At 33.1% G+C, this 21775-nt stretch overlaps 1 long non-coding RNA gene across 1 annotated transcript; it reads left to right on the top strand.

The window, feature by feature from the left end:
• The first annotated feature begins 1854 nt into the window (after positions 1-1854).
• LOC107017439 lies at positions 1855-3920 on the top strand. The gene is made up of 3 exons (XR_001456499.2): positions 1855-2008; positions 2582-2723; positions 3631-3920. It is a non-coding gene; the product is annotated as an uncharacterized LOC107017439 (long non-coding RNA).
• Positions 3921-21775: the final 17855 nt, after the last annotated feature.

A 21775-nucleotide genomic window follows, 5' to 3' on the forward strand; every position in this document is an offset into this window, starting at 1 on the left:
ACAAATATTTCGTCAAATGAGTTATTTTGACTAATAGTTATTATTACTACGATAAATTAAAATTCGTGAAAAAAAGAGTAATTAGCTATGAAATTTTACTATAGCAAAAACTCTATGACTATATCATTTAACTATTGCCCCATATTTTTATAACTTGAAGCAAAATTATTTATTTAGCCACAATATTTTGTTTCAAATAACTTATTATGACTAAAGAGTTTCTATTGCTTTAATTATTTTTATTGGGTCGCAAAAAAGTTATAATTAGCTACATAATTTTATAGTAACAATAAAATTGCAGCTATTTTAGATAATTATTGTCATGAATTATAGCAAAATATAAGGATTTAACTTTGTAAACTTATTATTCATGACTAAGAAATTTGACGAATTTTCAGATGGACACGAAATTGAATCTTATGGCTATTACTAGGTAATAGCTACAATAACCGAATTCATAGCTTAGTTTTCATAGCAATAAGTATACTTTCTTCTAGCGCGCACGTGCCAACCCCTCCCCAGAATATTTCGACGGTATTTTCTTCACGATTTTGGATCCTAATTCACCTAAAATCGAATGAATTCTTCCCTACTTTATTAGATTCATTAACCTAACTCAAGTACATGAAATCTACTCGAAATCTCTCAAGAAATACACTCATTTACGAGATCCTCACCTCAAGAACTCAACAAGACTCCATTATCAAAAAGTGAAGCTAAAACCTCAAGAAACTCATCAAGAACCTTAATACGTGAAGCTAAAACCTCAAGAAACTCATCAAGAACCTTAATGTACGAAATCTCATAGATAAATTTAGTGAGGAAACTCATTATTGACGTGAGGGTGAACAAACTCATCATTATAAAAGCTTACATACCTCAAAGAACTAGTTTTTTTGGGGAAATCTTGGATGAACGCTTGAAACTTTTCTCCTCTTGAATCTTCTCTCTAAAGCTCAAAACTTGTTGGGATGAATGAAACTAATTTTGATCAGTTTAAACCCTTTTCGGTGTAATTCACGCTTAGACAAAGTGGGGGTAAGTAAAAGATTAAAATACCCTTTCTTAGTTCGATTAAAAAGGCACTATCTAGAGCGACTGCACTCAAACGATTATATCTCTCTTATCCGAATTCGTATTTTTGCAAACTCGGTGGTGTTGAAAAGTGGACACAAAGATCTTCGATTTGATACCTCATGGGCCACCTAACTCATTATGTGTTAAAAGTTATGATCGTTTGAAGTTGAAACAAAACATAAAAGAACTTACAGATGACTTGGATAAATTTCTCTTAAATTCTTTTTGAAACTCGCAGTGCTACATCTAGTGATATTGACACCTATGAAAATTTAAATTCCTCGATAACATTTTTACTCACCACAAAGAATGGTTCAGGTCTTAGGTCAAATTTTTTGAGATGTTACAAAATGAGTACTATATTAAGTCTTTTTCCCTTGTGGTCTTAGGTCAAATTTTTTGAGATGTTACAAAATGAGTACTATATTAAGTCTTTTTCCCTTGTAAGAAAAATTTTTCCCTTTATGTTGAATCCATATTTAGTAGAGTTATGATTACTGTTTTTTTTTTTTTAAATAAGGTTGTTTGGTTTATTGGATATAGTGGGATATCCTAGAAGTAAATTTGAAATTAAATTTATACATTGTTTGATTGAAGATTGTTATTATATTCCACCTTTGACGTAATCTGAAAATAAAACTATAATTTGGGTTAACTTTGTCAAAGGAGCCCTAAGACTAAAAGTTTCCGTCCCAAGGAAATTAGAAACATGAAAATAAAGTTGACTTCTTTGCGTGAGGCCCAAGAATAATATATATAAATACGTTGAAGAAAGAACAACTCATTGTTATCTCCACATTAAGAATTAGAAATTTGATGTATGGTTTGAGATGGCATCAAGCAAAAGCCGTGAAATGAAAGAGCAACAAATTTGATACACAAGCAAAATCAAGCTTGAGCTAACGTTTTTGACAGGTTACAAGAAAGAAAAGTAACTACTTTCTCTCTCCTCAATTACTTGTTGACTTTAAATTGAAGCATTGTTAAGAAAATAATAATTCATATAGTAACTTTATCATTTTAGCCCTATTAATTATAAAGTGGATGAATTAAAAATTTTAAGTTTTTTCAAAGAGTTGTACATTTTTTAAAGTAATTAATTGAGGATATAATAGGTAAAAATATTATTTCTTTTTGATTTGTTAAAATAGACAAGTAATTAGACACAACTAAAAATGAAATATGGACAAATAATTAGGAACAAAGGGAGTATATGGTTTTCATATGTTTGTTATTTTGCACATAGTTACTGTTACCCAAAAAAAACTTTGGATAGTTTATCATAAATTAGAGTGAGTTATTGACTTGCTAATTTATTAACTCAATTCCTTTGAAACCATTAAAATCGATGGTATATTTGAGTTAAAAGGTGGATGCCAGGTATTTTAAGGCTGATTTGTGGATGGATTGTAATTTAAACACTTGAATGACATTTTAGGCCTTATCCATAGTTTTTCTTGTTTTTTTTTTTCACTTTGATTTATTCCTTCTTCCCTGTGGACAGAGACAAATTAGCTGAAGAAATAAGAAGTTTACTACCCTTCGCATATTCATACGAGTCGAGAAGAAGGAAATTTGGATATACAGAACAAACTTTCTTAGGTTTGTATTGTACAAGTGAAGCAAAACCAAATGAACCTCTATCCGTAAGTACTTATACTCTTTCTTTTGCTTCTAACACAATTTTCTTCTAACTAAATATGTCAACTCTGTTGTATATGTATGTATGACACATTGATCAAAAGGTATTCGAGAATATTTTCTCTTATACGAATCATTTTGTATAAGTAAAGTTAATGAAACATTTTAGAAGCCAAAAGATTTCCTAGTTACATAAAGCCTCGCCACCGCCCCTTTGTCACTCTCTCTTCTCTTCTGATTTGAATGGAAAAAAATAAAATTTACATAAATTTCACTAGTTTAGGAGCTAATTACTTAAATATACTTTAATTTCCAATAATATGTATCTTATTAGATTTTGTGCCTCTTCATACAACTATCTTGGAATAAATAGGGTCAAAATTAGGTTTAATTTATTCTAGATATATTGTATCCAAATGAATTTGCATGTATCTAGGATACATAACAAATCTCGCTTGCCTCCCTCCCCTCTCTCTCATTTAGCTCGCCACTCTCCTATGTATATGGTATTCCAGATACATGTGAATCACGTCAGATATATACATACACATGTATCTAGTGTGTACCGATTGTAATTTGCATGTATCTAGGATATATACCTAATGAATATCACTCGCCTCCCTCTCAATATCACTTGTCTTTCTCCCAAATATAGTGTATCTGGTAGTAGAAATATATGTATTTACGTGTATCTTCCATAATATACGGTAAGAAACTCTTAATTAGTGGGAAAATATAGTAATATCTTGAAAGTATAGATAATAATATTATATATGATAGTGAAGTATGTCTAATTATGTAGTTTTTATTTTCAAAAGATGAATATGAAAGGAGGACATGCTTTGGTATAGATGTATTCTCATCCAATTTGATCTTCAAAATTTTAACTTATGGTTTCTTTAAATTTGATAGCATGTTATCATAGCAAGCAACGATGACGAGTACATACTCGGATGGATAATGCCCTTAAGAAGAGAGCAACAATGATATGTCTTTACAATTATGTTTAAAATTTTTTGTTATGATTTAACTGTTTGCATGGGAGAGATGAAATATAAAGAGGAGGATGAGGATTGGTTTATATTGTTTATAGAAAGACAATAAAGCCCTCATATTGATTTGTTGTTAATATGTTGATGAGGGTATGTATAGACAATGAAAAGAAGAAACAACACTAACCTATGTCATTTTTTTTAAAAGGACCTTTGAATCTTTTATTTATAAAATGAACTCAGGATTAAGTTCTAAATACAGTAACTCTATTTTGACACATTTTAGAAATCCCTAACTTATTTAATACATGCAAGCGCATACTGATTGAATAACGCTATTAAAAACGCTTGATTCAATTTAAAGAGTCAAAAATCGCTAGTCAGTATATAACTCAATTAAATAAATTGGGGTCAAATCTCACAGGGAGTATGTGTTAATGATTCAAGAATAAAGTGTGAACATGTTCAAACCATCCATGCGGTTTTGGTTTGAAATTATCAACAACAAAAACAAAACGTGAAAATAACAATAATGAGACTAGTTCTTGGGAAATGATTCGATTTTAGGCTAATATAGACAAATGGTTAATTGCAACTTTTGGAAAATAACTGTAACTTAGTAAATAACCTAGACTTTAGAGGCGATAAACTTTCTTTCGAATAATTTACCCCGAATCAAGTTGATTTCTCTCAAACACCAACAAGCATGCAAAATAAGAACAACCTACGGTTTAGTTCATTCACTCTCTTGAGCTGAATGTGTAGAAATGGTTTAGGACTCACTCTCTCGAGCTGAACGCATGACAATTCAATATCCACAGACCACCAATCAATAATCTTGGACTTAAAACTTCTCTTTCTAGCAAGCCATAAACACTAAGATAGAACTGCATTTGCAACTACGATTCTTTAAATTAAACCACAATTAATGATTAAAATCACTTCTTAACGACATTTAGACTACAATTAACAATACGCATAAACTAAATTAACCCATAATCACATAATCACACTCCAAGAATTGGGGTTTTATCTAAACATTATAAAAAGAAAAAAATTATTACCAAATTGTGTTTCTATCAACCGAGTAAGATTTATTTCGTACTTACAAATGCTCCAAGTTGAAGAATCTCAAAGACCCACTTTCAATTTCTCAAAAGTAAAAAACTTCAATTCTTCAAAGTTAAGGAAAACTGTCTCAATACTCAGAGTTCAAACTCAAAAATTACTCTAATGAATGTTGAGGATAAAATTTTCTACTAAACTAAATGTTTAAAAACGTATTTATAGTCACAAAAATATGTTGCGAGGGGATATTCGGCGCAATAAGTCGGGCTCACCGATCAACTCGACAATCCTTTCTTTGGTCTACGTCTCCGCCTTTTTGTCTGGGCTTTCACCTTCCTCAAGTGCTGTAACTTTGGGCGATCCAACACTGCATCGCGGAACTACTCGGCGATTCACCGACTGCTGTTTTCTCTCGCCGACTTAGTTTTATCCTTCAGGGAACGTTGGAACTTTATGCGAGATAATGTCCATTCCGTGACTCGCCAAAGAAACTTGGCGATCACCAAACTTTCATTTCTTTGTTCTTTCCAATCGCCTTAATCCTTTTTACAAATTATTGTCTACGCTTTGGTACTCAATCCATATACTTGGAAATCAAGGATTTTACATAAGTTATTTGCATAAAATTAGCATTGAGAAATTAAATCATTGTAAATGAGCCCTAAATGAGTCCAAATTTCGGACTCATCAACACCCCCAACATAAAATTTTTGCTTGTCCTTAAGTAAAACTCAAATTCAACAGTTGGAAAAGGATGCTTCAAAGAGTTCTACACAAGACTCAGTCATGACTGCACACAACAAGACTCAACTTACTCATGCAAGGATCAATTGTACACTCAAAGGTTCAAGTTGTTACTCACCATTACTAAAGATTCTCAATCTCACAATACTTGCTTCAAATGCGAGTTCAAGCTCAACAAAGGTGATCAAATGACCTCATATGAAGAGTGATTCCATACTTCCATACAATGGCTCAATACTTTATAGTTTCGAAATCACATACAAATCTCACACTCACAAGTATGAACACATGCTCTACTCCACCATAAATTTGCCCTTATTTTCCAACCAACACTTGTTTCAGCTCACTCAAGATAAAAAAAAAAAATTCAAGGGCTGTAGCGAGGCTAAGTGTAAATATATGGTCATTTTTTATCAGTGCCTGCTATCCTTTTGAAATGTGAAACGAATATCACTTTCTTTCCTCTTCTTCATCATTCTCATTTATGCTCAAAATCCACCCCATTATTCATTTTTCACTTTGACCACCACATTTCTTTTTACAAATTTATTTCAAAACTTTTTCATTCTTTTTATTTTTCTTTTTTTTTTGTATGGAGGGGTTCCATCTTTTTCAAAGCCATGGGTAGAGGGGTGGCTGCTGGGAATCTCGCTGAGTCAGGATGAGACCTAGTAGAGATCTCAGCTCTCCTGGACTGTTGTGGTTGTTCATCATTTGGTTCAGAGAATACAATATGAGAGCTTTCACTATCGAACTGGTGCTCCAGAACCTAAGTCATTGGACTCTTGCCTACCCTTGCCTCCTTATTGAGGCTACGTCCTCCCCTTTTTTGAGAGGATTGACTCCCCTTCATATATCACGATGCCCTGTGCTCTTTTACGGGGTGACATGTCAAGGTTGGTTCTAGCCATATCTGCAAAAATATCAAAAAGAGTTAGGAGCATTGCAAGAAGATTTTTAGAAATCATATTGCAGACAGACTCACCGAATCACTTTGGCGAGCCCGAAAGGATTGAATCATTTTTTTTAGAAAATCTTGTCATATCGTGATGGGATGGGCCTTTCGGTGAATCACCGATAGAATTCGGCAAGCAAGGGCTATACCACCAAAAGTTACAGTGCATTTTAGGGACTCAGGCTTCTCACAGAAAGTTATAGAACCCAATTTCTAATTTAGCATGAAATTCAAGGCGATAAGGGGGATTCAACGAGTTTGACTCAGCCCGCCAAACGATCCGATGTTCCTACTCTCAACCCAGCTTCAAAAATTCAACCCCGTAGCCCCTGGAAACAAAATCAAAGCATGCACTCATTCAATTAGACTTAGACCCATACTACCCATGCCCTCAGATTGCTCAGACTTCTCCCAATTTGGCCAAATTTGGCCACTTGACGACTTTCGCCATTAGGAATGACGTCAACATTCCATTATTGGGCAAAATACACCATTTGTCACAAACATGGGTTACTTAGACTTTGCCCAACTAGACCCAACAACAAAAAAATTTAATCCAACAAGATTTGATCAATTTTAAAGCATGAAATGTTGGAAAATCAATAATAGGTCATTATAGGCACGACTACGAATTCAAAAAAGGCAAATAAGCACGCAATTGCGATTTAGATAGGCCCAACACATAAAACAAAGATAAAAGCAATTGCAATTGAGTAAAAATCGCTAAATATAAATTTGATATTCGGAAAACCAACCTTTATGCTGAATATATAAGTTGTAAAACTAGGAGGCAAGAATCCACTCCAAACACAAAATGGCGGAGTAATACGCGATAAAAACACCAAAATATAGTATCGGTGCGAGTTTGGGAAGTTAAAAAGTGTGGGAATATGAAATATTTTGAACTTTTGGCCTTTAAAACCATCTAGTTCTCGCCTATTTAGCTACATAAGTTTTGATCGCAACCCACTCAGTGACACGCCGAGTGGTCACTTACCTCACAGAGTATTTCTAGACCTTTACTTAATGTGGGGGTCCAAAGGACGGTCAAAATCGTGATTGCCGACCCGATCGGCAAATCCCCAATTTGCTCTTGGGCTAGTTGACTTTTACAGACTTTAATTTCAAAATTCCATTAGTCCAACAATGGTTCAAGTCGGGCTCGTCGACCTCTTCAGCGAGTCACTGACTGGACATGTTGCTTGTCAACCTGCACTTTTCAAACACACTCCACATTTTAACTTGCACAATCAACACACTATTATTTTCAAAGTCAAAGAGAAATCAAATAAAACTTGGGTTGCCTCCCCAGAAACACCTTAGTTAATGTCGTGGCACGATGCAAGTCCTCGCTCAAACCTCATTCTTAGGGTTGGCCAATAGTGTCACTAGGCAACCCCTCTTGTTGTCTCGAGTTTAAATGAGATGAAATCTGGCCAATTTGGGTCTCCAACTACTTGATAGAGACTAAATGAGAAGTAATTTTCTGGCTATGGGTCGACACATCTTCCTTCATTTCTTTCAAAATTTTGTCGGTCCCCAAAACCTGGTTGAGAATAAGAGACAACATATCCTCATACCCACCGACCTCGTAATTCTTTGGCTTTGGACGCTTGTGGAGAGGAGTGTACCTGTCCTTCTCTCCCTCTCATTCTTTCCAAGTGGGGTTACAATCACTCCACTCTATCACGATCTCTCAATCCATCCTCCTTGTTCCAACTTTGTCTTACCACACTGCTTTGGGTAGTTTACACGATAAAGTAACGACCCAAGAGTATCCCCTAGACATCACACGATGTACTCAACCTCTCAGAGGTTTTATACAAGCCTTTTAGCATTCGTTCATTACATATGTATGAAAAGTAGCGCAAAATTTAAAACTTTTCACAATAAAGTCAATAGAAACTCTTTTATAAAACGTAAGAAGACTATGTCTCATCATAAACCATCGTAGACATATGTCAATATCATAGGGTCACAACCCTTTCATTAATAGAAAACTTATATCGAATACAAAGTCTTTAATAAAAGAAAACTAGGAATAAGATCCATGTCCTCGATCATTTGAGGACATATCAATCTTGAGAGAAGTCTACTTCCCAAGCTTCAAATTCTAGGAATCCTTACTTGCCACCACCTACACTTGTAGACATAGAAAAACATATGGAATTAGTGCAATTAATGCATTAAGTATGGTTAACATGAAAAAAAACCATGCTAAAAGGGGACAATTAGTTAAAAATATGTTTTTCATGCTATTTCGGATAAAAAAAACTTCATCATAAGAGTTCAATAAACATAACACAAGTCAACAATCACATATGACATATTCAAATAGCATCACCATATAGGAGTAAATTCCATATTCAACAAGTAAGCTTTTTCATAACTTTAGAATCTCTACCTAAGGTTACTCTAAGACCCAACCTAAGTAAGACATGAAGAGACCACCCATACACCCTCTTCAAGCACACCTAAGTGATCCTCAAAGCTACCCTACATAAGAACCTTTCTATTCAACATACTTTTACCAAGTGAACATTATTCATTAAAGCAATTTAAGAGACAACTAAATAAGTAGGGGACTTCACATAATTGTCTTGGAAGACCTAGGGAACTCACTTTAGTATCATCAAAGCCTACTCGCGCCATGTATAGATAGCATCCATTCCACTACCTACACGATGTAGAACCTATCCAATAACTAGAGTGCACATCCCACATGATGAGAATAGGAATTAGCCGACATAGACCACACTAGCTAGGTATGGAATCCGGTGTCATCGAAACCCCACAACTTGGAATACGTTCTACTTTCCAAGGGTATAACTAGGACACATCCCATGTTTACACATGGTTTAACAGATATCAAAAGGTTTCTTTGTACTCTAACCTCATACTCAACTAGATCTACTCCCTAAAGAATATCCACTCGGTTCTTTGCATTAGTTCTCATCGAGTAAGTTCATTCAAATAATTTTATTAGAGAAGGTACCATCACTAAGCCCTACCAACTCATAATACCATTTCCAAGAAGAGGTACACTAGGGCTTCCAATAAAGGTTAGTTTGAATAGCTTTTATGACTTTCTTATGGTTTCATGTCGTTCCAACTAACCTACCCCTAAGTCTTTCATTCCACTTAAGAAGGAGGCACAATTTAGGTCTACCACTTTAAGGAATCTTTATTAACCTTCTTTTCTTATTCAAGGTTCACAATCTTAACTTTCTTTTCATATTCAAGGTTTCACATTAGTCTTCCATAGAAGGGTACCTACTGTAGGTATACCGATCCTAGACTTCCATTAATACACTCAATCAATACAATTCAAATACCAAGTAGGGACAACTAAGTCTACGAGCACAAGATACAACATCATTCTACAAAGGTTTTCTTAATTTTTCATCATCATATATCAACAATTAGAGAAGAAGTGTTTTCAATCATATCCTTATAGCACCCATGGATGATCATATTGACATCACATGAGCACCTTCACCTTATACATTCACATATAGCATAACATTATAACACGACAATTCACATAATTATACCGATAAGACCATGTATATAGAATTTATAACAATTAAGCACCACCACCATAAGTGGACCATACCAATAAATAGAAATTCGATATTAATTCTACAATAAATAAGGGAATTAGTTCAACTTACCATCTCCCAATAGCCATAAACACCATCGCTCATAATCTCCAACACTTTCACTTTTTAATAGAACTTACCAATCACCATGTCCATAAGACTAGACCACCAATTGATCCATATCAATGATTCCACAAAACCGAATATAGATATCAATATTATAAGGAAAACTACGAACAATTCCAATAGTGATCAACATATAATCCAATAGCCCATAACAATCTAAATATGAATTCAACATAATTAGATCATAATCAATACACTCACTTCATAACAAAAATTAGGAATTCAAGAAATACATGGGTTCATAGAATTTTTTTATCATAAAACCATTAATTAACATTGAATACTTCATAAATCATCAAGTTAAACCTTTTTATGCAAGAACCCATGCTTAGAATTTGCAATAGGGTTTAACAGTTTTTGAGGATCTTTTGAAAAGCCTTTGAAATAGGCTCTTTGAGTGAGAGAAGAATCAATGATGAAATCACTATACCTTATCAGTAGAACCCACGAAAATTGATGAATGTATCAATGTGAATCTGCAATCCTAGCTCCAATTTGGCTTCAAGATCCTATGAAGTCTTAAGAGAACTTCATTTGAAAGAGGGGTTTTGATTATTTAAAAGTGAAGTCTAATTCTAAGGGTTTGCTCGAGGCCAACAATAATTCTCGAGTGTCAGTCGTGCACAGGGTGTAGGCTCGGGTGTGACACTCACCGATGTATTAGTGCATAAAGCTACGGTGTCAAAGAACCACTCAAAAGCAATAAAGTACCCTAAGAACTTTTGTGTAGAATAACCAAAAACACAGAAAATTCCTTATGGAAAAATGACAGAGAACCCCTCGATTTGTATATAGACAACAAATGATAGTATGTACTACTGCTTTTGTGTCTAATCTGAAAGGTCACAATCCTTTGGATAAGTCATAACTTTTGAGAAAAGTCACACCCATAGCACACCCTGTCGATAAAAATCATAACCACTACAAAAAGTTACACTCCATCAAAAAAAGTCACAATGTTTCAAAAAAAATCACAACTCTTTTGAAAAGTCAAAATCCTTTCATTTCATTTCACACCTTCACTAGATTACTGAGCTTTTATTTTTTCAGTTGCATACCCTACTATTTTCTTATAATGCTAGTTTAAAAAGTTTAAAATATGGTATATTATATTATGCACCCGGTAAATAACACCATAGAAAAAGTAAAATTTTCTTTTATAGTAATGTTTAAAAGCACGATATACACACAATATTATACACCCTGTATGATACAAAACTATAAGAAGTATTGAGACACCCATATATGCTACAAAAACTAACTTCATCTTTCTTCCTTGAATGCAAGTGCTAGATATATCCATAACACCTCAAAAACTACACCAAATCACCCTATAGAGTTACTTTGTGAAAATCTTATTTTCAAACTTGAAAGCTTCGAGCCCATAAAGTTTCTGACTTTTATTCTTATTATTGGCGTCATATCAATGGATAACCAATTTGTTTAGCTTCAAACAACATTGTCCAACAAATTTGAACTCCTCAAATCAAAATAACTATGTATAATTTAGCTATGTCGTCCAAATCTGGACGAACTATTTTGAGTAAAACATGATCTATAAATTAAATAGAAAAGAATTTGGAGATGAAAGATAAATTTGAAATTTTGAGATACTTCGTTAAATATAAAAACTAAAAATTATGGGTTTATTTTGATGATGTACTTCAATATATACTTTCATGCTATTATTTCATCATAAAATATTTGCTTTATGATATACTCCCTCCATCTCAAAAAAATGTCCCTATTTCCTTTTTAGCGTGTTTAAAAAAGAATGGTCCCTTTCCTTTTTTGGTAACACTTTAACTTTAACTTTCCACGAGGCATGTTTAGGACTACAAGATTAAAGGATATTTTGGTATATTTGACATAACTTTAATTTAGAACCACAAGATTAAAAAGTCTTCTTTCTTTTCTTAAACTCCATTCCAAATTAAAGTAGGCCAATCATTTTAAAACGGAAGCAAGTATCCAATATCCTTTGTTAAGTCTCTCCACATTAGCATTGGAGAGGAGGGATTTCAGCGTATGTAACTGAAGTTTATATTCTATTGAAATTGTTTAGCTTTAGTATTGCTAACAAAGTTTTTATACTCTTCAAGTTGAAATATTCATTCAAACATAGTGTGTAATAAATGGGGGAATTTTTTTATATTCTTCAAACCAAATGCACATCTGATACTTTCAGTGAGGTTTTTATATTCTTCAAACCAAAGAAGTAGAAACTAATAAGAATTAATTGTCTAAAAATCATAAACAAACTAATTTTACACCGAGTAGAAAACCATACACGTTTTAGTTCGGAAACAGAATAAAACTTAATAATAATAATAATAACAAAAATAAATCTAATTTCTTTAAGATTGCTTTCAATCTACATTACTAAGATACTTAAACAATAACTTTGCATAACTTCGTAAGAAACAACAAAGTTTAAAGTTTATTATCAAAAATAGAAAGTCAACTTCAATGAAGAAAATATAATCTACAACTAAACAAAAACAATATCGAAAAGAATAAATCGAGCCCACTGAATGCACAGTGTGTCCTTATGGAAATTATTTCCCTCAATTATCTGAGGATAATGGAATTTATCCTCCCAGAATATGACACAGTTCTTCACTGGTGTATTAGTACATAAAACTACGGTGTCAACAAACCATAAAAGGCGATAAAGTACACAAGAATTTTGTGTAGAATAAAAGTTTAGAAAATTCATTGTTGAAAAATGAGCGGAAACCTCTCAATTTATATAAAGACAACAAAGAGCAGTATGTATAAGTACTTATTGTTCCTAATCTAAAAGATTACAACTCTTTGAAAAAGTCATAATTTTTCAGAAAAGTCACAACCTTTCCCAAAGTCACACCCTTTCAGAAAATTACAAGCTCTTCAAAAAGTCACAGCCATTCAAAAAAAAAAGTCACAATCTTTTGAAAAGATCGCAACAGAAAAGTCAAAATCCTTTCATCTTCCTTTCCCACCTTCTCTAGGTGACTAAACTTTTATTTATTCAGTTGCATAATCTACTATCATCCTATAACACAATTTTATAAATTTTAAAAAATGGTATATAATCCGGAATGTAACACCATAATTTTTTTTAAAAAAATATGATATACAATATTATACACCCTATATGATACAAAATTATAAGAGGTACTGAGACATTCATATATACTATAAAAACTAACTTCATCCTCTTCCGTGAATGCAAGTGCTAGATACATCTTTAAAACCTCAGAAACTACAATGAATCGCCCTATAAAGTTCTTTTGTGCAAATCTGATTTCAAACTTTAAAGCTTCGAGCTTCAACAATTACTGCCTATATAGCTTTTTCTTTCTGTTCATATTATAGGAGTCAAATCAATGGATAATCACTTTTTTTTAGCTTCAAACAACATTGTCCAACAAATTGGAACTCATCAAATAAAAAAAAAAGTGTACAATTCCAGCTATGTTGTCCGGATTTGGCCAACCTTTTTTGAAAAAAACGTAAATCTATAAATTAAAGAGAAGAGAATATCGAGATTAACGATAAATTTGAAGTTTAGAGATACTTAGTCAAATAGAAATACTAAAAATTATGGGTTTACTTTGATGGTGTGCTTCAAGATATACTTTCGGGTAATTATTTCATCATAAAATATTTGCTTTATTGTGCAAAAATCTTTTCTTTATTTTTGTTTATTCGATCTAAATGATTCTTGATAGATTTCATGTCCTTTGTAATAACTTGTATTTTTTGTTTAAGACTCTCCATATTGGCATTGGACATCATTTCCATAAAATGTGTTTGATTGTTGAGAACCTGCAAAATTACAAAATTCAAGATATTTATGTACATTAGCCAAGTTATTAGTAAAACATCTCTCGCTATTTAGGTATATACTTTACATTACTAAAATTTCAATATTTTTTAAATCTGTATTAACAAAATTATATCATTACAACACAACAACTAATAAACCACTCATTTAAATTAGGGTTCAATTAAGAAGAGACCAATTAACTAAAGTAAAGTTTTTTTTCATTCAACTTATAATTGATGATCCAATGGCATATCTAAATGAATGAAATACATGCAAAGTTTTTGGTACCTTATTGTTAGCCAATTTAGAACTTCCAATTTCTTTTCTTGTCTTTAATGCTGTTGTTATCTCTGGACAAATCTTCTTCTCATTAGCTAAACAATTACTTCCATGTCTTGTCTTGCAATACAAAGTCTTAATCTGTAATTAACAAAACATTAATGATAAATAGCAACACAACAATCAATCCTAATCTTGTAAGAAATGAACAATAAGAAAATAATGAAATAATATGAATCAAAATAATTAATCACTATCATTTTACAATTAAATTAATACAGTTTTTTTATTAGTTAAATAAAACTAACACTTCCAATATTCACCGGGATAAAAATTTAGACTCCCGATTAAGTTTCGCATGATTTGTAATCAATCGGGGTTGGTGGAATAGTAAGAATGATTTCGTGAATTTAGTTATGACCTTCTCCATTCTTGCCAACAACAAGAAATACAATGAAGAAGAATTTCAAGTCTCCCTCACTGAAATCAATTGGTTTATACAAAATGGGTTCAATAACTTTTCATTGAAATTGGATTCATTTTTGGTTACTTTTATGCTTATGGATAGGAATACCATCAATTATAAACTGAAGCACATCATGGCAATCACCTAGAAGTCATTTTTGCGCTCATGCATCATGATGTAAGGTCAAAATTCATATTTTAAATCATTATTTTCCTCACATTTATTAATTATATATTTTTCCTTTTTAAGCAAGAATTTCATGAATTGTGCTTAATAGTATATTCTATTTGTAGGATTAAATTGGTGTAAAGATGAAGAAATTTAGAGTTAAACTGAATTAAAGATGAAAGGTTGAAGAAGGATATCAAGTAGGGGCCTTAATGGATTAAATTAAGCATAATATTATATATTTTATAAAGTTGGAAAAAATCAGAAATTGAATTGAAAACATACATGTTGCCATGTGTCAACAATTGAAGGAACTCCTAATTGAACGCAGTGGACGAAGCATGTAGCACATTGTATCCAAAAATAGACCAACCAACAGATTTCCAGAAGTTGCAAGTGAAGCCCACAGTTACCACCAACAGACCGTAGGGTGATCCACGGACCGTAGGTGGTGTGGTCCGTGGATGGCCACGTGCAGCCCCTTCCCGAAAAGCCCAAAAATTGGCTAAAGGTAGACCCACTCTAGGACCTAGGGCCTGTAGGTAAGACCATGAACTGTGGTCCTGGGTCGTAGGTCAGACCCTCAGGTTTCAACTCTCTGCTTCGGCAACTTTTAAGGCAGGGGTCGTTTGGTCTTTTTACTAATGCATTTGACCCCTAAACTACGTAGTTTTGGTCATCTTTAGCCTATTAAACTAATTAGAACCTATACTAATCAATCATTCACCAAGAATTCATCAATCTTAGAGAAAAACAATAGGTGAAAAGGTCTAGCAGCCCTAGTTCAAGAATGCAACGATTTCCTATCAAATCCAGCCTTGAAATCAAAATATCTATCCATGGGATTCTTCACCAAGTATTGGGATTTCACGAGTGGGTTCATTTAACCAATTAGGTCTCTAGAATTCAGTCAGATTCTTGATTCCGTTCATATTATCTAGACTTATGATTTCTCGAATTTCAGTAGATTATTATGAATTAGTTACTTTAATGTTTCTTATTAGAATATCATGATTTTAGAATCATTTTGCGTAGATTCTTGCATAAACTCAGAAATCTAGTTATGTAGTTCTTTTAATTCATGACTTACATTAGCTAGGATAGATAAATAGATGTACATGCGTCAATTTTCAAATATTTTATTATTAGAAGTTAAATGTTGCATTTTAAGTTATCATGTCAGTATTTTGAGTTATCAGTATTATAGAATTACAGTCATAACATGTTAATTACATATTTAATTGTAATTAGAATTAATATCAGGTTGGGCTAAGGTTTGTCACCCTCAATTCTTAGAACTATGTTCCCTCGTATAGTAAGTCCCCTCTTCGGCATCAATTTAGTGATCACGTGAGTCATGCCTCTATCATGTGGCCAGGTATATTGGGTCCTCTCGATGGGGCGTATATATACGACTCCACATTTAGCTCATGTGGTTTTTATGTCGGTTATTAGTATCTTCTAAAGTAAGATTCTATTGCATTGACCAAGTTATTAGTTACAGTTCACTATTTAGTATCAACATGTATCAACTTGGTCACTGCATTCAATTGGTTCGTGTTCACTACTTTCAGTATAGTATCATGATTATCTCATATCATTGCTCTAGACTCGTGAACTACTGTCTATGAACAAGACTTATTAACTATTGTTTATCTATCTATTAAGACTTTAATACTATGAGGGATGTCGGTACAATACCCACGATCATCCTAACAAACTTAAATGACAAAACATAATAAAGGGATCATTCAGATTCAATGAAGCTCACCAAACAACTCTAGAACCCAACTGGATTAACAAAGCTCTGGATGTTGATCCTGGTCACCTCATCATAAAAGATGCATGCCAAATGACGTCGGTACATATGATGTAGGATCATATAAAGGGAAATATAAATAAAACATAAGCTTGAACTGGAACTGAAAGAAACAATTACCTCATCTCAACTCAATTCATTTCAATATAAAGTAGTATTAATAATGCAGTATAAAGAAAAGCTCTTAACACAATGGATAGAAATTCATATATTTAAACATGCAATATATCTTAGTTTGTATGCAAAATTATAAAATAAAACTCCATTTGTGTATATATAAATACAAAATAAATTGTGTGTGGGAGGTTCCTAACCAACAACAATTCCTGTGAGCTAAGTGATGATACATCATCTAGTCCACGCTTCTAGAACTGTCCTACACTTTTTTAGGGGATAAAACCTACAACTTAGTGGATCCACTATGTTATGCTAAAAAAAGGAATCATTTAAAATATATGATCCTTTCTACCCATGTTGGCTACATGATTCATGAAGACTTTGAATTATGTGAACTCATTCTCATACCGGTACTCAATACTACTCAAAAAATGTAACTAACCCATATGTTTAAAAACACAATTCTTTCTATGGTTTGATATATTACTCAAAAATCTTTCTCTGAAAAGAGATGATATGCAAAACTTCTCAAAAACTCTTTTGGAAATCATTGATTCCCCTCATCTAAAATTTTAAAACATTTACTCTGGGTAATAGTTAGTTACTATATATAATTTTGAAGAAAATGAAATGAAATGAACTCTTTCTCAAACTCAAATGCTCAAGTCATAAAACAAGTTTAAAATTATTGTAAAAGACTTATTAAAATGAACCGGAAGAACTCTCAAGACTTAACTCTGAGATCTACCTTGAATTTCAATTATGGATTCAAGGTTAGGATTCATGATATAAATGATATTTCGATGTTTAGATGTATTTTAAAGTGATTAGAATTTGTATGGATTAAAGGTGCATTTTCGAAGAACTTAAACGGAGCAAACAACATAAAAATGGTAGGGGTAGGTGACCCTAGTGCACTGGTGGCGCGGGCCGCTAGTGTAACATTCCAGAAAATGTACTCATCTATCAAAGAGCCTATTACGTTTTAATAATAGGTACTGGGGGTAAATAGGCATCCCAATGCCCAATATTTAGAAATATTGGGCATAGTAGAAAATATTGACTTAGAGGATGTTAGCGAAATTTCGAAGTATTAATGAGCTTGTTTGAGAAATGACCTGCAATAAAGACCCTAAGCTAAAAACATATGTTTCATAGTATTTGCATAATAGACATTAGTCATCCATGTGTCAAGCCTAGGCACCATAGCACATTACCAATTAAAATGGGCATGTAGATTAAGCAGTGCCCAAGGACATAGTGAGGATCCTTTGGACAATAAGTAAGCATTCTAAATGAACAATCAAGAATAGTTAGTTCGGGAAGTACAAGAAACACATGTGCAAGAACATGTAGAATAGTTAGTTCGGGAAGTACAAGAAACACATGTGCAAGAACATGTGCAAGAACATGTTAAGAAACGGCCAAGGGAAGGGACCAGCCTAACCGAATTCGGTGAGGGTAGTTAGGGGGCAGGCGTGTGCAAGGGTTCCTCCATGTGGGGCCTGACTCCCTATCAAACTCTAGACTCTAACTAAATTACCTAACTATCTAACTAACCTAGGACTATCCGAAATAAACCAATTAGTGCACCCGACAACCTAAGATTTAACGGGGTGACACAAACCTAGTAACTAGTTAAAGAGACAACCTACTACCTAACCTAGGATGGTCCAAAAGGGTTAGTTATGGTCCCAAATACATAGGGGTACTTTAGTAATTACCCTAGGTACCTTAATTAATTAAATTAACAATTTATCAATTAACAAAAATTTCAAAATTTGGCCGAGACCCTAGCCACTTTCATGATTTTGGTTAAGTCAAATGTGCTCCTATGTTTAGTCAACTTAGGAGGGGTGTTTTAGTAATTAACTATTTAATTTACTTAATTAGACTAAGTCGAATGAGTTAAGATCAGTTCCTAAGACTTAGAATAACGTTCAAACACTAGAAAACTCACAACACAAAATAGTAAGCAAAGGAATAAAAAACAGAAAAGTTCCTCACGATTCTCTTAGGCATTGTCAAGGTTTTCTTCAACGCTTCGTGCAAGGTGATCTGCTTAGATTCAATCCTACATAAAATATGGGTTTTGTCTCCTGGAATCCTTCCTCCAATAGGCTTTTCAAACGCTTCAAACTCATGAATTTCGAAACTAGGGTTGTTCCCAATGACATTGTTGAACGCCCATCTCCTTAGGTATCCTTGTTTTCGATTCTAATAAGTATGTAGATGTATATCTCGAACATGTTGTTTGTATCGGGTGCTAACTGATTTTTATGTGTATGTTTCTTGATTTGCTAATGACTAATGAGACCTATAGATTGGATTCAAATGATTTGAGTGTTAGGTACACTAATTAAGGAATGATATAATGTTTACTTGTGTTTCGATAATATGAAGTTACTATGAATCGGCTATGAAGTTTAGTAACTGTTAAAATGTTAAAGTTTCGACTTTTTCATGTTGAGGAATCACTATATTACATTCGTGAAAATAATTAATTTGGTTAGTGATAACATAATGAAAATAGTTTAAGTAAATTTTGGTTCATGCCAATGAATTGGCTAACAATGTTTTGCCCAAAAAGTTGAATGGAATTGGCTTGTAATGTTATTTTCAAATAATGAAAAGATTGACTAATGATTAATGTATACTAAATTATGCATGACCAAAGTAACTTTGAATTCATAACCAAGGGTATGCCAATCATTGGGACAAGTCCGAACATACCCTTTCCAAATAAACTATGAGCATCGTAACTACATTGAACAAAGTTCTTAACGTTTGTAAAGAATGGTATAAAGTTACCACAAGACATGAAATGAGTTAAGGTGAGTAATAACATAAATAAAAGTCTTTGAATTATGAATATGACCAGAATGGGGTTTTAATGGAAGTGAAACAAGTCTCACTTACACATAAGACAACTATGTTAAAGATACTCACATATAATGGTGCTAATAATCGTGAGACAAGTTTCATTAACACACAGATGATAATGTAAGGCTAAATTCACATGTCATCAAGTAAAGAAAGGGATGACCGCTTATCCAAAGAGTTAAATAAACCTCATAACTAGAAGCAAACTTCAATAATTTTTGAGTCGACTCTAAAAGATGTAAAGAAAAAGAAGTTGAGAAAATCACCGATAGACTAGCAATGAGCTTGTGCCAGCACATGTAAGCCTAATAAGATGAGGCTACCACCAAGGTCGATAAGTAGTTTTTATATTTCTCTTAGTCTTCGAATTATGTTGCCAGCATAGGAACTAGCCAATGGATTCCACTTAAGAGAGCTAGTAGTCTAGGTATGATGCGGTTTCACTTTGGCCGGTGAAACCACTCCTTTTCGGTGTGGGGTAGACACTGAATTTCATGCTTACCTCATATGATCTATGTCGGTTAAATGCTCAAAGAAAGTATTAAGTTTACTTTAGCCGTGAACCATCTCTTTTCAGTGTGGGGAAGACACTGGAGTTTGTTTCACTTTAGCCGGTGAACCACCCCTTTTCGGTGTGGGGCAGACACTGGATTTCATGTTTAGCTCACATGATTTAGGTTCACTTTGATCGGTGACCCACCCCTTTTCGGTGTGACGAAGACACTGGATTTCATGTTGGCTCGCATGATCTTAATGCTAAAGATTCATTTAAGAATGTAAGAAAGAAAGAAGAAGAAATGTAAGTTGAAGGTGAGCTAAGAAAGTAAGAGCTTAAGTATATCAAATCATCTGTGGTTGATAAGAATGAAGTTTGACCACGTTATTGGCTTGTGCCAAATCAAGATATATGCCCCAATATCATCACGTTTTGCAAATGACCAAATAATGGGCATAGCCAAATAAAATTAGCTTATAATGACTTCTTATATTATGCCGATAAAGGGGAGTAAAATGTAATGGCTAATCAATGCCCCATAATCTCCATAATATGAAATTGATGAAATAAGTGGCCTAGCTAATAAAGATTGGCTTATAAATATTCCATTCCCAATCTAACCAGAATGGAAAGAATAACTTGTTGTAAGCATAGCTAAATCAGTTCCTCAGTCTTTTGGATTACTTACTTGATTTATTGTAGGTATAGGACTACAATGAATCATTGCACTTGTAAGTAAAATATAAGATTAAAGAGATTTTTGAACCAAACAACAACAAGAAGAAAAAGACTGAAAAATAAACTGTGTATAAAAATAAGGGCTCTCAGGTTTGGAGGAGCAATTTTTAGAATTTTCCTTCGAGTTGTTATAAAATTATATTGATGATTTTAAGATCGTATGTTCATATAGAAAATGAGGTGTGTGATTTGAATGCATTAAAATACATCATATTCATGTCACAAATCACAAATAAGGAATTAGGAAAGTCTAGTGACTTCACTTTCCAGAAATGGCATGTTGTTATAGGAAGAACTTTCCTTGATCATGCATAATTTTTACGTGTATATGTGCATACACCCATACTTAGTAAAAGTGTGTACTAACCCTATACTATTACTATTTTATAGGCGCAGGTCAGAGAGCAGATTGAAGACTCATTGAAGCAGTTTGGATCATCGATCTCCAGACATTGGTAGGTCCTCTTGAGTTCGAGGATGCTACACCTATCATTCCAGCTTAGTACTTTAGACATAGCTAGTAGATATTTCCCTAGCATTTCATTTCAGACTTTTATTCAACGCTTTGTATTAAGGTTGTTTGGCAAACTATTACGATATATTGATTTATTCATTGAATTGCAATCGATTATAGATGGTTGTTTAATTTGAGCTCATTAGAATATTATTCTATATAGTAATCATATGAAGTCTATGTATACTTCACTATGTTTTAAAAGTTTTAAATTTTCTGCAAATTAAGCTATATTATTGTGATGAAAGCTAAGAAAAGGTTTATCTGCGACATCTG

Source organism: Solanum pennellii, chromosome 4 (assembly GCF_001406875.1).
Source record: "Solanum pennellii chromosome 4, SPENNV200".
Lineage (NCBI taxonomy): Eukaryota > Viridiplantae > Streptophyta > Magnoliopsida > Solanales > Solanaceae > Solanum > Solanum pennellii.